Source organism: Tamandua tetradactyla, chromosome 7 (assembly GCF_023851605.1).
Source record: "Tamandua tetradactyla isolate mTamTet1 chromosome 7, mTamTet1.pri, whole genome shotgun sequence".
Classification (NCBI taxonomy): Eukaryota; Metazoa; Chordata; class Mammalia; order Pilosa; family Myrmecophagidae; genus Tamandua; species Tamandua tetradactyla.
Window position 1 is genome coordinate 54,358,602 of NC_135333.1, and position 16,787 is coordinate 54,375,388.

A 16,787-nucleotide genomic window follows, 5' to 3' on the forward strand; every position below is an offset into this window, starting at 1 on the left:
GAATTAAATGAATGGGAGAAGAAAAGAACAATAGAAAGAATCAACAAAACCAAAAATGATTCTTGGAGAAAATCAATAAAATTGATGGAGCACTAGCATGCCTGACAAAGAAAAAATGAGAGAGGATGCAAATAAAATCAGAAATGGGGGGGGGGGGAGTCATTACCACAGTCCCTGAAGAAATTTTTAAAAAATCATAAGGGGATGGGGATAACTATATGCCAGCAAACTTAGATGAAATGGAAATTCCTGGAAAAACATGAGCAAGCTACACTGACTCAAGTAGAAATAGAAGATCTCAACAATCCAATCACAAATAAAGAGATTCAAACAATCATCAAACATCTTCCTACAAAGAAAAGCCCAGGGCCAGATGGCTTCACAGAGGAATTTCATCAAACATTCCAGAAAGAACTAACACCAATCCTGCTAAAACTTTTCCAAAAAATTGATGAAAAAGAAACATTACCTAACTCATTTTATGAAGCTAACATCCCTTTAATATGAAAACCAGGTAAAGATGCTACAAGAAAGGAAAACTACAAGCCAATCTCCCTAATTAATTTAGGTGCAAAATTTTCAACAAAATATAGCAAATCAAATCCAACAATACATTAAAAGAATTATACATCACAACCAAGTGGGGTATGTACCAGGAATCCAAGGATGGTCCAACACAAGAAAATCAATTAATGTAATACAGCACATAAACAAAATTAATTGAAAAATCACATGAGCATCTTGATTGTTGCTAAAAAAGCAATTGACAAAATTCAACATCTTTTTCTGATAAAAACACTTCCAAAGGTAGGAATCAAAGGTATCTTCCTCAATATCATGAAGGGAGTATATGAAAAACCCATAGCTAGCACTACACTAAATGGAGAGAGACTGAAAGTTCTCCTAAGATCAGGTACAAGACAAGGATGCCCTCTGTCACCACTGTTATTCAATAATGTACTAGAAGTTCTAGCCAGAGCAATCAGAAAGGAAAAAGAAATAAAAGGCATCCAAATTGGAAAGGAAGAGGTAAAACTTTCATTATTTGCAGATGACAGGATACTATATTTGGAAAATCCTGAGAAATCTACAACAAAGTTACTTGAGCTAATAAACAAATTCAGCAAGGTGGCAGGATGTAGAATTAATGTGCAAAAATCAGTTTTGTGTGCTTGCTTTAGAGGGACATATACTAAAATTGGAACAATACAGAGAAGATTAGCATGGACCCTGAGCAAGAATGACATGCAAATTCATGAAGTGTTCCACATTAAAAAAAAAAATCAATATTGTTTCTATACACAAGTAATGACCTGAGGAGTCAGTTAAGGGAAAACTTCCATTCTAAATAGCACTAAAAAAATCAAGTATTTGGGAATGAACATAACTAGGGATGTAAAGGACTTGTACACAGAAAACTACATAACATTCCTAAAAGAAATCAAAGAAGATAGGTGGGGGGTGGGCCGCGGTGGCTCAGCGGGCAAAGTGCTTGCCTGCTATGCCGGAGGACCTCGGTTCGATTCCCGGCCCCAGCCCATGTAACAAAAACGGAGAAACAGAATACAATAAAAACAAGAAAATGTTTAAAAATGTTTCCCTTTCTTCCTTCTATCCTTCCTTCCTTCTCTCTGTCTTTCCTTTAAAAAAAAAAAAAAAAAAAAAAAAAAAGAAGATAGGTGGAAAGATATTCTCTACTCATGGATAGGGAGGTTAAATACAGTTAAGATGTCAATTCTACTCAAATTGATCTGCAGATTCAACACAATACCAATAAAAATTCCAGCAACCTACTTTGAAAACTTGGAAAATCTAGTTACCAAATTGATCTGGAAGGGAAAGAGACCTTGAATAGCTAAAAGCTTCCTTAAAAAGAACAAAGTGGGAGGATTAACGCTTCCTGATTTTAAAACTTATAATAGAGCCACTGTGGTCAAAACAGTGTCGTACTGGCACCAAGAATAGAAATATTGGCCAATGGATTTGAATCGGGAGTGCAGAAATAGACCACCAAATCTATGGTCAGATGCTCTTTGACAAGGCCCCCAAATCCAATGAACTGGGACAAAATAGTCTTTTCAAGAAATGGGCATGGGAGAACTGGATATCAATAGCCAAAAGAATGAAAGAGGACTTTTACCTTATACCCTACACAAAAATTAACTAAAAGTGGATCAAACACCTAAATATAAGAACAAGTACCATAGAGCTCCTAGAAGAAAATGTAGGGAAACATCTTCAAGACCTAGTAGTAGCAGGTAGCTTCCCTAAACTTTACACCCAATGCACAAGCAATAAAAGAAAAAAAAACAGATAAATGGTAACTCCTCAAAATCAAATGCTTTTGTGCCACAGAAGACTTTATCACATAGATAAAGACACAGTCAACTCAATGAGAGAAAATATTTGGAAATCACACATCGGATAAAGGTTTGATATCCTGTATATACAAAAAAATCATAGAACTCAACAACAAAAGACAAACAACCCAATTTTAACATGGGCTAAAGATATGAATAAACATTTTTCTGAAGAGCAAATACAAATGGCTAAAAAGCACATGAAGAGATGCTCATTCTCACTAGCTATAAGGGAAATGCAGATCAAGACTACAATGAGATACCACCTGACACCTATAAGAATGACTGCTATTAAATAAACAGGAAACTACAAATGTTGGAGAGGATGTGGGAAAAAAGGGACACTTATGCACTGCTGGTGGAAATCTATAATGGTACAGCAACTATGGAAGACAGTTTGGCAGTTCCTTAGGAAATGAAATATCAAGTTGCCCTTTGACCTGGCCATACCATTATTTCAGAAGAGCTGAAAGCAATGTCACAAGCAAACATTGCACACCAATGTTCACAGCAGCATTATGCACAATCACCAAAAGATGGAAACAATCCAAGTGCTCATCAACAGATGAGTGGATTAACAAAATGTAGTATATACATAAGTTGGACTATTACACAGCAGTAAGATGAAATGACATCCTGAACCACATGACAAGATAGATGAGCTTTGAAGACATAATACTGAGTGAAATAAGCCAGACAGACATGAAAGGATAGCTACTGTATGACTCCACTTTTATGATCATGGTAAAGATAAAATCGGAAGGTTATAATACAGAATATAGGGACCTAGAGATACAAAGAAGCTTGAGATGGGTGAACAATTAGCTGATGAGGTCAAACTTAATTGTAAGTAAATAGACACAAGTGAAAGTTCTTCACTAGTGGGCCTATATGTAATATTAGCATATTGGAGGTGAATATGAATGAAAGGGGTTCTAGAGATTCATGCCCTACTCATTAACACTACAAATATAAATAAGTTCTTGCATAAACTACTGTAAAGGAAAAAAAACAATGGACTATAGTTAATAGTACAGTCATAATATTCTTTCATCTATTGTAAAAAAAATGTACCACACTAATGCAAGGTGTTAATAAAAGGGGTGTGTATATAGGAGCTCTGTATTTTCTACACAATTTGTATGTAAACCTACAATTCCTCTATTTAAACAAAAGAGTGGATTTCATGAGAGATGCTACTTAATTGAACTTCTTTGAACAAGCATTTTATGAGTGGCTACTTTGTCTCAGGAATTAGAATATATAAATGATTCACATTAGTGCAATCATCAATGAATTAAAAATATATTGTACAAAGCAAGCATGTTAAGCATACTTGTACAATATCAATAATAGAGTAGAATATACATGGTGCTTTGAAAATACAGGGGAGATTTTTATTTGGTTATTAGAAGAAACTGACAGCTGAATATAATCTTAAGGATGAGCTGAAATTCACTGGATAGACAAAAGTGTCAAGGCTGTCCTAGGCAGCAGAAATAGGACGTCCAAACACATGAAATGCGACCCATTTGAAGAGTTACAGATAGTTCAGAGTTTGGGGAGTATAACGAGTAGGAAGAAGGGCAGGACATGAGTCTAGGAAAATGCAGCACCGAAAGCATGAAGATCATAGCATACCATTTTAAGGAGCTAATAAGGTAGACAGTGATTTCCAAAGTATGTGAAAGCTTGGACTCCATCCTCTAAAATTTAGATTCAGTCATTTTGTACTAGTCTAGTGAAAGAGACAAAGTGGGTATGACTGGTGGAGGGATATCTGACAGGAAGCTATTGATGTAGATCAAGATGGCAATACTCTGAATCAGAACTAAGGCTATGATGATGGGAATGAAGAGCACAGGCCCCACTCTGCACATATATACCTCATACAACAGAGTTGACTTCTTATTTCTGGAAGGCATTTGCTGGTTTGAATGCATAGCTGGATGAAATAAACTAGTATGAATACATGGGGATGTATGAAGTGACATCTGTTGAATGTGCCTGCACAGCCCCCCAAACCTCTTGACAAAATAGTATCGTGGTTTCCCTTTGGTGTACTCCCCCTCTCATCTTGCAGGCCATAGGATAGTGTTGATGCTGCATCTCTCCCCATCCCCCCTTCCCTAGGTCCACAGGAGGGACTGATGGTGGTAGGAAGAAGATGTTGCCTGGTCAGCATACTCTCCCACCCCATCCTGTTGGGGGATTGTCAAAGGCAGTCCAATGAGTGTGTTTGTGCAATTACTGGAAAAGAGGAGTGACTTCCACAGGGACATTTTAAATTGGGGCACCAGAAGCCATCACCCAGAGAGGACCAGCGTAAATGTAAAGCTTACACACACACACAGAGGAGAGTAAAAATATTTAGAGAGGGGAAAAAGAGAGAATGAGAGAGGGAGAAAGAAAGAGAGGGAGAGAAAGGTGAACTTGAGGGATGTCTGCTGTTTGGGTGAATGAAGAGAGGCACCATGAATCCAATAGATAATATAAAAGCAAGAACAGTTTCATGGATCTAATAAGATAAATCATAATTTCTATCTGTCATTATCCTGACAAAAATGTCCTGGGTATAATTTAGTAAGAGATCACAGTAATTATTTGATTGATTAATATAGTTACTTCAGACAGATACTGTTTCATTTGCCACTCTGGAAAGTCTTAAAAACTCATTCAAAATGAAAGGATTTGCTATGGCCCGTGAGCGTGTGGGATGCAGTGTAGGCAAATGGTGGAACTTGAGATCTTTTCATCCCATTTACAATGCTTATTCATATTCATTCAGATTTAAGATCTGAATGTCAGGAACTAATTTCACTACCCTTGCTGTGAATAAAGTTCAATTATGGGTTATAACTCCACGATTACTATTACATTCACTAACTGATAAATGACATAAAGGGAATGATGAAATAAACAATTATGCTTCCCCATTTCCAAAGCAAAAGTCATTTTTCCATATATGACATTTTCATCTCCATCTTGCTTATTTTCTCAAATTCCATCAGTAATGAACACACACATGCACACTCACCCCATTTTTCAACTCAACAGAGCTCAAGTAAAGTGTGTAGAACTAATTCCTGATCACGTTAAATGCGAATCTAGCACCAGAGATGCAAAAATGAATAAGACCTATTTGAGGATTTAATTTTATTCTGATGAGTTCAACCGCATTCACAATGATATGGTCATGAGCTATTTAGGTATTACCTTCCAGTATTTGATTTGCTGCCACAGTGTAGGTGAAAGTTTCAAAAGCCTCACTGATGGCCTTGTACAAGTCAAATGTATATTAGAGTCTGAGTAACTACTTACTTGATTCATAGTATGTTGCTTTAGGCAAACTTTGCTTTCCCAAAGAGGCTGAGTGATATTCTATGACTAATATGCCTCCATTTCACAGAATTCCTAGAATAGCTGTCTATAGTCTACATGTTCTTCCAGAGATTAATCTGATTTGGATGGGAATTGTTGATAAAAACAGATCTATCACAACCTATAAAAATAACTCTAATTATATCAAGTTGTGGTGCCACAGTTACTGTGGGAAGTACTAACTCTCTAAGAAAGCATGATCTTAAAACAACTTTTAAACAATTTGTTGCTTACTTTCTTGCTTTATGACAGACAACTGGAGATTTGTCATCTTAATTGGTCCTTGGGGAAACATTTACTATTTTCAAAATTATATGCACAGGAAACCTCCCCACACACATCTCACTGAGACAAAATTTGTCCTTTGAGATTGCAGATTTGGAGGGAACCATGACTCATGTGTTTTATGAAAATAGCCTATTATTTATAGATAGATGGATTTATTGCAAGATACTCAGACTTCCTACAAATGACCTATCATTCCAAAATAAGGTCACTTTTCAATTATCAGTCCTGATAGTAATGATTTATGGGTGAATGCCATTCTATTATAGCTTGCAAGTGTTTTCATATTATATATATATACACACACACACACACATGCATAGATAATGTAACATTTGAATATACTGTGTAAAATATCAGCTAATCTGTAAATAATTTACACTTTGTTTTGGAAAATGTTTCTGGAATACAAACAGCCATTTCATGGGCCTCATATGTGCCCAGTGCTTTCCATGTGCCCTCACTTTAAGACTGTAAGTTTCAGAACCAGATTGTCTGATTTCTTGTTGGCTCTGCCACTTACAAGCTGTGCTACTGGGGAAAGTAACTGGATTTTCCTTGCCTTGGTTTCCTTAACTATAAAATGGAGATATTTGTACCTACTACATAGGATTTTCGTTAAGGTGATAGAGGTTAATGCATATAAAATGTAAGAAAATAAATAATGAATAAATGACATTTATTTGTTGTCTCCATTTTATAGATGAGGAAAATAAGTTTACAGAGATAGTTAACAGAAAAGGCAGTTTTCATATCCAAATCTGAGTATTCTAACCTCATATCCAGTAACGGTTGGTTTTTTTTTTATTTCATTAAAATTTTTTTTCTGATATCATAGCTATAAAAGAAATAATCATTATTAAATAAACACTTGGCTTATTTTCTACACTTATGTTTTTTCTATATTTTCTGGCTTTCACCACTCTTTCCCTTGGATCGGTTTTTTTCTCTGCAACTTCTATTTCATCCAGGGCTGCTTTTCTTCACAACCTTGTGTTGAGCTGATTATGTAATGGTTTCTAAATGAATACACATTTTTAGATTTTTGATTCTATGTTATTCACTTTGCTTTTCGTTTTATGAAAATAGAAAATTTCTTTCTTTTTGCCAGTGATAAAACCCATGCGCAGAGGTTTATTTATTTCACCTGATTCAACCACATTGTGCCTAGCAAACAACTTCCACGGACAAGGGAAATGAGGCTAACTGAGAAGTTCTGTCATTACATAGAGATGGTTACATTTTATTCTTAAGTAAACTGATGCTTTGTCAGTTTACTTCCTTCACAAAGGTGTTTTATATTCTTAAGAAAAGTAAGAATTTTAAAAAAAGAATAAAAGAAATTTGCCATGTATTTTAAACTCTTTGAGTGTAAGTTAATACATGTTTATGTAGTTATAGTAGAATTAATATCTTAATATCTTACTGTTTCTAAATGAAACTATTACATTTTGATAATTTTAACAATTTTTGAAAGTATGTGCATGTGAAATATTTCCATGTATAAATTCCTCTTTTAAAATTATTTTCATTGCTTTCCAAGTGGGAAAAAGGCCATTATGGCAATGCAAACTGCTTGTGGATACAAATAAGGGTAAGGAAATGTCCAACAAACCGTTCTTAAACTACCTTAAGTCAAGGTGCTTCTCCTAAGTGCTGGCGTACAATTTAATAACATAGACTTGGATTCGTGTAGGCTTTATTGTATCTGAAAATTGCGGGGATTAGTAACACTCTGAAGCTGGTTTTACTCCATGTTACAAAACAAAGCTCGTTATTTGCCTATAAAGGTGAAGAAGGGGAAAAATGGAACAGAAAGGTCTGAACATGCTATTGTACCAGAGACGGGGCAAGAAGGATTACTTTACATTCCTCTTGTCTGAAATTATCTGTTTCCATTCTATAGCATCTTTGTTTGTCATTCCCCCAGTTATGTGGTTACACATAGGCTGGCTTTGTTTCTGTATCCAAAACTCTTATCAGGTTACCCTTAAGATTTGGCATACGGCAACAGAAGGGTCAACGTGCCACCCTCCTCATGGTTTGCATGACTTCATTAGTGAAATAGAACTGTGGGAACCAATTTCCTAGGTGACCCTGAAGTCATTATGGGCAATAAGGAGACTTTCGAATCTATTGAAGTAGGTAATGTTAATGCACTGTGATCATTCCATCCACATTAAAACTTAAATTTTTGTGGATAGTCTTAATAGGTTATGGTTAAGATATGTGGAACATTGTAAAGTACTCATTTTATAGTTTGTTTCATGTCATAGGCAAAACATTGTGTGTCTAATTTAACTTGAAAAATCATCTTAGGTCTTTTAATACTTTTCTAACCTTCATGAGATCCCAGTATGGAAAAATCGCAAGGCATTTTTTGCTATCCTTAGATAAAAATAGTCAGATAGATGATAGATAGGTAAATAGACAGATAGATAGATAGACAAATAGATAGATAGATAGATAGATAGATAGATAGATAGATAGATAGATAGATAGATAGATTAAATGGAGAGTTTTTAGGGTAAATGAAATTATTTTGAAATTTTATATAGAGGATCTTTTCACCTCTAAACTTTTCTACTATTATGTTCTACAGGTTGAGACTGGATTTGTCACAAAAGAAAATCTCCCAAAGAGAATTTAATCTAACACATATGTTCCATTTCAAAAATCATAAAATAATCATTTTTACAACTTTTTGTTTGTTTTACTTTAAAGCATTTACCTAAAAGCATTTTTAAATTCAGAAAAGGATGAGCACCAAAATTAAATCCTTGAGCTAGCAATGATCTGGAAATTCAGAAATCAATCTGTTGTGCTTTTTATTGCTTGTATCCAAAAATTAAACATATATTCCACAATATTTCAGTTTCAGGAGAATATCATATCATTCAAGTATACTGATGCATGCCCTCTCCTTCTGGGGTTAAGTTGCAGGAAAAATAGCTCCGTTCTGTGCCAGATGGTGGGAACCCAGAAATGAGAAACCAGAGCTGGTGAGGAAAGACCAGGTCAGTTAGTCCAGGTCAGTTAGTCCACCTCTCCAGCCACGATAGCTCAGGGGGAGGGGGATAGGGGCTGCTGGAGGGCTCCCCTCTACCCCATGTTCAATGAGTATGCCTATCCGGCATGTAGGGAGTTGCTTTGTAAAATCCCAGGGCTATGGTCCCACTAATTTTGTATTTACTAATCATCAATTTATCAAACTGCATCTCTTAACTTAAGGACATTATCTTAAATAATATCCCTATCCACCACACCACATCCAACCTCCCTTCTCTATGGTAGTATGGTTTTGATCCTCCATGCCACTTGTTTAATAAAGGAATTTTATGAAAGCATGGTAGGGAACTTAGAGGATATTGTACATAAAACATAACTCAATAGAGAAAAGACTTTTTTTTAATTGCTGATTTAGTTTAATTATAAAGGACATAGTATCACATAAACTTAGCTGTGATTGCATCGGAGGTTCTGGTAGATGCAGTCTTTTATTCCTGGGGTTGACAAACTTCTTCTCCTGAAGGGCATATGGTTGCCACAACTCAGTTCTCCAATGTAGTGTGAAAGTAGCCCTATACAATGTCTAAACAAATGAGTCTGGCTGTGTTACAATTTAAGTCTATGCATGGACAGTTAAGTTAAATTTACCTTTTATTTTCTTACATGAAATATATTTTTAATTTTTTTCCACCATTTCAATCTGTACAAAACATTCTTATCTCATGGGCTGTAGAAAAACAGGTGGCAGTTGGGATTTCACAACTGATTAGGGTTTGCCAGCATCTACTTTATTCTCTTGTTGAGCATCTGATTCCAAATTTAATGTGGAGAGTAATCAATCCAAATTTAATGTGAAGAAATCATGGCTGCTACTTTGTAAAAATCTTGCTTTTTTTTTTTTTTTTGCTTCTGATTTGCTAATATTTGAAAATTTTCTTTCCAAATAAAACAGACTACTCTAAAAGCCCAAGAGCTTATAAAATGTCACCCAAATTTCTTTCATCATTCTGGTTGACCTTGATTTCTGCTCTCCAAAGGAAAGCACATCAGTTATTCTGATTGTTTTAGTTCCTGTTAGTAGTTAGTTCCATATTTTAAAAAGGTATAATTGTGTAACTATTCCTCAGTTTTCCAATTTTTAACATCTACTGATGTCTTACTAGACATATTATTAGTCAGGGTTCTCTAGAGAAGCAGAACCAATAGGTTCTGTAAATATGAAATCTTACAAAAGTGTCTCATGCAGCTGTGGGGATGTACAAGTCCAAATTCTGTAGGACAGTCTGCTAGCTGGCAACTTCAGTGAACATCATGGTTGAACTCTGCAAGGGAGGCCAGCAGGCTGAAGATAAAGTGAAAGTTCTCTCTTCCCTAAAAAGCCTTCAACTAATTGGATTAAATTCAGTTGATTGGATTTGCATTGTGGAAGACACTCCTTTAGTTGATTGTAGATGTGATCAGCCACAAAATAGCCTTGTGGTAATGGTTGGACAAGTGCTTGCTTGACCAGACAACAGGGCCACTTTACACATGAACGCAACCATCACACTAGAAGGCAAGGATTTCACTTATTCAAACTTCCTTTTCCTGTCTTCTATCACACATCCAATGCTCTCCAACTCAAGCACATTCATTTCACCTCTGCTCATTCTCCCAACATAATACTTTTTGGTTAGATCAACATCCTTTGTGTATTATTATAAATGCATAAATATTATTCAAATCTGAGCCCCCAAAATTATAGATTATGTCTCCTTTCATTTCATTTTTCTTGAAGTAAATTCTTTTTTATTTGCCCAGTTTTCTAAGCACCTGCCATTTATTCATCAACACATTTTCTTAGAAAATTCAACAAAACCTCCCAATAAGAACAAACACACTAGTCATCATTCAGTTCCATTTCTGAGCCTGAATGACAACAAAACCTCCCAATAAGAACAAACACACTAGTCATCATTCAGTTCCATTTCTGAGCCTGAATGACATATATCCTGTGGCCCCATCTGCTCCCAGGGGACTTGCTGTCCCTGTAGGCCTAAGACTTCTTTGGATCTCCTCCTTGAAAGCCTTTTTACCTCCCTCCAACGTCCAAGGGCATATTTCTTCACTATCTGATTTCAGAAAATTGTATCATTTAGCAACTCCCCAAGAGAGGACATATTGGTGGTAAGTTTGCTGAGACATTTTACACCTGAAACTGACCTTATCTGCTTGTACTAGATAATTTGGTTGTGTAATGAATTCTAAGTTAGAAATAGTGTCCAGAAAATCCTTCTGACTTGAAGGATTCCTATTGATAAGTCTGAAACTGTTTTGATTTCCATTCTTTGGCATGAGACTTTTTTCTTTCACTTTTAAAGCTTTGCAATCTTCTGTTTACACTTGGTGTATCGAAATTTCAAAAGGTGTGCTTTGGTGTGAGGAATGCTTGGGGAATACTTGTTTTTGTGCTGGAAATTCATGAATTTATTTCTGGGAAACATTGTACCCTTTCTTTTTGAATGTTCCTCACTTCTACTTACTTGCCTTCTTTGCCTGATCTTGTACTAGTCAGATATTCTGCATTCTGTATTGATTTTTTTAAATTATCTTATTGTCTCTGTCTTATTTTCAAGGAGATTTTTTTTTGTTCTTTTTTGTACAATTTCTGGTCTTTATTTTTTAACTGTTCTATTAATTATTAGTATTTCTGCTATCATATTTTTAATTTCCATGAACATAATTTTGTTCTTCAAATGTTCTTTCTTTTTATTTTTTTAAATAGGTCTGTTCTTTTCTCCTGGATGCAGCAGTTTCCCTTCTGTCTTTGAGGATGCTATTGTTTTTTAGAAATTTTCTTCTACTCCTTTTTACATTTCTATTTCCTGTGAGTTCTGTCATTCTGTTCATTTGGGCTTCTGTCTTTTATGCTGGAGGGTTTCTGTTGATGAAGCTCTGTTCATGAGATCGGGGGTTGTCAAATGCTGATGGGGCATATCATTGTGGAGTACTCCCAAATAACATTTTCTGCTATCTTTTCTCTTAGGGCATACTCTCTGGGTAATAGTTCAATCTGATGCATAAGAGCTTGGCTATGAGCTTTCAAACAGTTGAACAAAAAGGAAGTAAGCAGACTTACTTAGCTTAATGTCCACCCCTGCTTTCATTAGAGTTGAGAAGGTTGTTTCTACCCCCAACTATCCCATTGATTCTCTTTTCCAGGGTAATTCTCTGATTGAAACTCTTAGACAGTAAACCTCTTGCCTTCTGTTGTAGGTGGAGAAGGGACTTAAGGTCCAACTGCTTTTCAGTTATCTTGTTAGTAGTTCCTCATTCTTTAGCTGTACCCTGCTTCCTGACCTTTAATTCCTAAAATTTAAGAGGACTGGTGATAAAGAACCAGCTTGCTGAATATTAATTTCTCCTCCTTCAGCTTCTTTTGCTTCCTAAATACATTTCCATTCTCCATTTGCCATTTGCTTTCCATCATTTTTACTTTTTGGTTATATCTCTTCAGTCCTATTATCTCTACTTTTATTCTCAACATGACCTTGGATTTATAGATTTTTTAAATCCTTTTTGGGGTCATTTTAGTGGGGCTTTCCTTTAGGTTTAATCTAAGAAAACTTCTCATGTGTAAGTAAGTAGTTTTCTTTTCCTTTCTATGTTGTTTTTTTTTTTTTTTTTTGACATTAGGTTAATTTGAGTCCACAATTACATGAGGTACTATGTATTTTCTTCAGAATTAGTGACACTTGCTCTAATTATATGATCATGGTGATTTTTTAATACAAAATAGAGCATTTTCTCTTTATATTTTCTCCAATAAGTAATAAATAGATTACTTAATAAGACTATGCCTTCTATTTATATACTACTTGCTACATTTCAAGTTTACTTTCCTATGCAATATAATATTTAGTTTTCACAACCATCCTCAGAGATAGACAAGAAATACATGATAAAATATATTTAACAGAGGAGGACACAAAATCAGTATGATTAGGTGAATTTAATTTTTTTAGAAACATTATTGAGTATTCACTTAATGTCAGTAGCAAATAAAATAGCCATCACCTCTGCCTCTTGGGAAACCCAAATCCCCACATCTTCTGGAACCAAGACTAAAAGAATTTGGGCATTCTGATATTTATTTTGGGAGTATAGTATGATGAGAATAGCATAACCTTTGATATAAAATGAATACCTGGCTAACACTCTGCTCCATTGTATACTATTTGCATGACTTTGGAATGCCATTAGCTCTTCATTTTAGTCTTTACTAGATAAAATAAAAATAATTCTCTGTGTCTTTGGGGCTTTCGAATTGTTAAATGCAATGATGAATTACACGCACCAAATGGAATGGCCAGAACTTAACAGGTGCCCAGTAAATACTGGCTTTATAAAGAGTTCTGAAATAAATGTGAAAGAGTTCCATAGAAGCTAGAGGTAGAGAAGAAATCATAGTTATATTCATCCTCTGCTGGTGAACCACTCAGTCTAAACAAATTCCAGGTAAAAGTGTAAATTAGTACTACTTTCCCTTTGGTGTCTTTACCTTCCTGATTTGGAACCTCTTTAGTTAACCAAGATGGTATGGTCTTTGAGACGACCCTATTCTTACTGTCTATCAGCATCTTTTAATTTCTTAACTAACAATGACTCTGTTTAATATTTATTCTCTTGAGTGGACATGAGAAGGAAAAGAAAAATAAAGGAACTTGCACAGTGGACTTAAAACCATGAATTGTTAGAGAACATGCTTGTGAATTGAGAAGATATCCTCAAATGCTACCGTGCAGTTTACTTTTTTTCTTAAATCAATTGGTCTTCTGATTCGCCCTCAAAAATTCTGTTTTTGATGTTTCTTCATGTTAGAAATATCTGGGAAGATATTGCCCTACTGCATGAAAATTTTTGCAGATTTACAGAGCCAGATGTGTACGTAAGTGTAGAGTAAAACACAACTTTACTTCTATTTATAAACACTGAATTCTGCTGCAGGGTATCCTAACTGTAGCAACATTCCTGTGCATATGTGCTAAGAAAAACTTTTGGAATCTGTATGTGCTTGTCAGATATGTCTGAACAACTATTTAATAAATAGATGTGAGGTATAATTACATATGCACTTTTACATTAGATCAGGAATTTCAACTGCTGAATTTTATTGTTTGGGAGAAATATTTGAACATTAATGAATATTTAATGGCTGAAATGGAATAAATTTCTCTGACACCAGACATCACTTCTAGTGGGGTAATTAAATGTTTGTTAAAATTAAAAACTCGTGAATTACCTACATATAGTGGTATTTTTATTTGTCTTTGAATCATCCCAGCATCAGACTTATTCTAGGCTATAGGTTATTTTTCAGTTGCCTTTTAAAGGTAATGAATGGAGTCATGCAATTTGTTTTAGCTCAAAACTGTTGGCTTGCTGGAATGTGTAGCTATTTTAGTTTATTTAGACCTATTTCAGTCAATATATCATGCCAAGCTTAGTCTCCTAGATAACGATTTAAGATTTAATGTGCCTAGGGCACATTTCAAACATTACACAAACAATCAACCCCCAAAATCTCAGTGGAGTAGAGTTCATTATAACTTTTTTTCCTGGGTGAAAACTTAAATGCATGAAAAGATTAAAAGCAAGAGAGAAATGAATATGAAAGAGTCTCATTCTTTTTCAGGACTTTTTGCAGGCATCTTTCCTCTGTAAATTTCGTGTTCCTAAAATCTGAAGCCCAAGTCAGAACTAAACATGTTTTCCTGACTACATGAGCAGAAAGACCACTGTTAGTGACAGATACCACACAGCAAAGAAGGTCATAGTAAAGCAGGCAAAAGGCGCTTCTTGGCTTGGCCAACCATATGGTCCAGAATTTCCCCTTAATATGTCTGAAGAGTTCTCTTTAATAACGACATTTTGCTGATGGCACTACTTGAAAGAAAGTATTAGCTGTACTCAGGTACATTTGTTTCTGGGGAAATTTTAAGATTCTACTTGATTTATACTTAGTTTATAATGTTGTGTTTATGCAATAACTATCTATTCCATTCGATTTAATTGGCCTTGACAAATATTTGTTCGGAAGTTTTTATTCTGACAAGAGTTCACAACTTGAATCTGAATAATTTCAGATTCATAACTGAATGGGCTATTAGTGTAAATATTAGGTTAATGTTCCCTCAGCATTAATTGAAGCTATATATGACCCAGGATAGGGTCACTTATGGTAGGAAACTAGGAGATAAATAGAATTACAGAAGAAACTTTTTGTGTGTATGAGGTGGGAAAAAAACTGTAAATCATTTAGTTGGCCCCTCATTGAGTAAATGAGCAAACTGAGAACAGACAAGTTAATGACTTACCCAGAGGCACAGATTTGTAAGCAAGAAGACTTTAGTCTAGAACCAAAAGCAGTGATATCCCAATTTAGCATCCTAACAAACAAAATTTATTCTAATTCTGGTTCCTTCTTTCCATGTGAGAGGAGGCCTTTCTAAAATATTGCCATTAACTAACATCTTGGGCCTACCTTGTAGCAGAGTCCCTCAACAGACCTTGGCAAAACTGCAGATTAGAGAAAGTATGTCCTCTGGCGCTTATCCCGGAGACAATAGGTTCCTTCAAGGCATTAAGGCCAACTCAGATAGCTTTTTTTTTCCGCATGGGACAATGCAGATAGTTTTAATAGCAAAAAGTGATCAGCTAAAGTAACCACCATTCCCTTTATAGTTCTAAATAGGGAATTCTTTCCTCACATATTTATGGTTTAAATAGGAAGATATTGAATAATTGAAATCATTTGGACTCTAAAGCACATTTTATAATCGGATCGGTGTTTAAATTTTATAGATGATTTTGAATTGTAATAATTGAATCTCACAAGAATGTTGTGAAGTAGATGAGTCTATTATATTTTTTCCTATTGGATACACCTTCCTTGTAAATGACCAGCCTGGCACTTGAATATGGATGTTCTAATAAGTTACTGATAATTCTGTTTTGGAGGTGTGAAATAAATGTGGAAATGAGGTAAAATTGATACTGAGCCAGGTTATTCTCCATTATATCCCAAGTTCCAGTCCCCATCCCTAAGAAAGGACATTGAGCCCAAGCAAAATACCTGAGAAAAGTAAATTACAGAAACTTTGTGAAAGAAATTATAAATTTATATTCCCTTTAGTAATTAACTGCTATGTTAAACATCCTATCAAACATAATTTATTCTAATTCTAGTTCTAATATAGGAAAACCGCTATGAATTTAAGCTTATTTTCCTCTTTATTCATAAAATATAGTATATAATATCCAGTGTCTTGAACACATTAACAATCTTTAAATTTTTAATTAACAACAAGGATTTGCTTACAAAATGAGAAGCGAATTTAATTAATTTCAAGTTTCTAATTCCTTACAAAAAGACTAGGCTTTCCACATCTATCTTTATATGTGTTGGACTTTTGTTTATAAAACACTCTTCATGCATCTTATCTCACTATTCATAACAATGTAGAGTGTGGGAAGAGGCAGTCACATCTTTATTTTATTTTAAGAAAACAATTGAAGCTTAAGAGATTAAATGATTCTGCATTATCAATCAGGATATAAGTAGTAGAGCTAAGACTAAAATCTACTGGCACTGTTGAATTAAGAATTTCATTTTTAATTCAAAGTTATCACAAAGGATTTAATTTTTATCCATTGTTAAAAGAAAACAGAATGACAATAATAACAAGCAGAAAGTAAGTGTTCCATCCTCAT

At 34.8% G+C, this 16,787-nt stretch overlaps 1 non-coding gene across 1 annotated transcript; it reads left to right on the forward strand.

Moving 5' to 3' along the window:
- Window positions 1-1,168: 1,168 nt before the first annotated feature.
- On the forward strand, window positions 1,169-1,275 carry LOC143642980 (U6 spliceosomal RNA). Its single transcript, XR_013156037.1, has one exon. It is a non-coding gene; the product is annotated as a U6 spliceosomal RNA (small nuclear RNA).
- The last annotated feature ends 15,512 nt before the right edge of the window (window positions 1,276-16,787 follow it).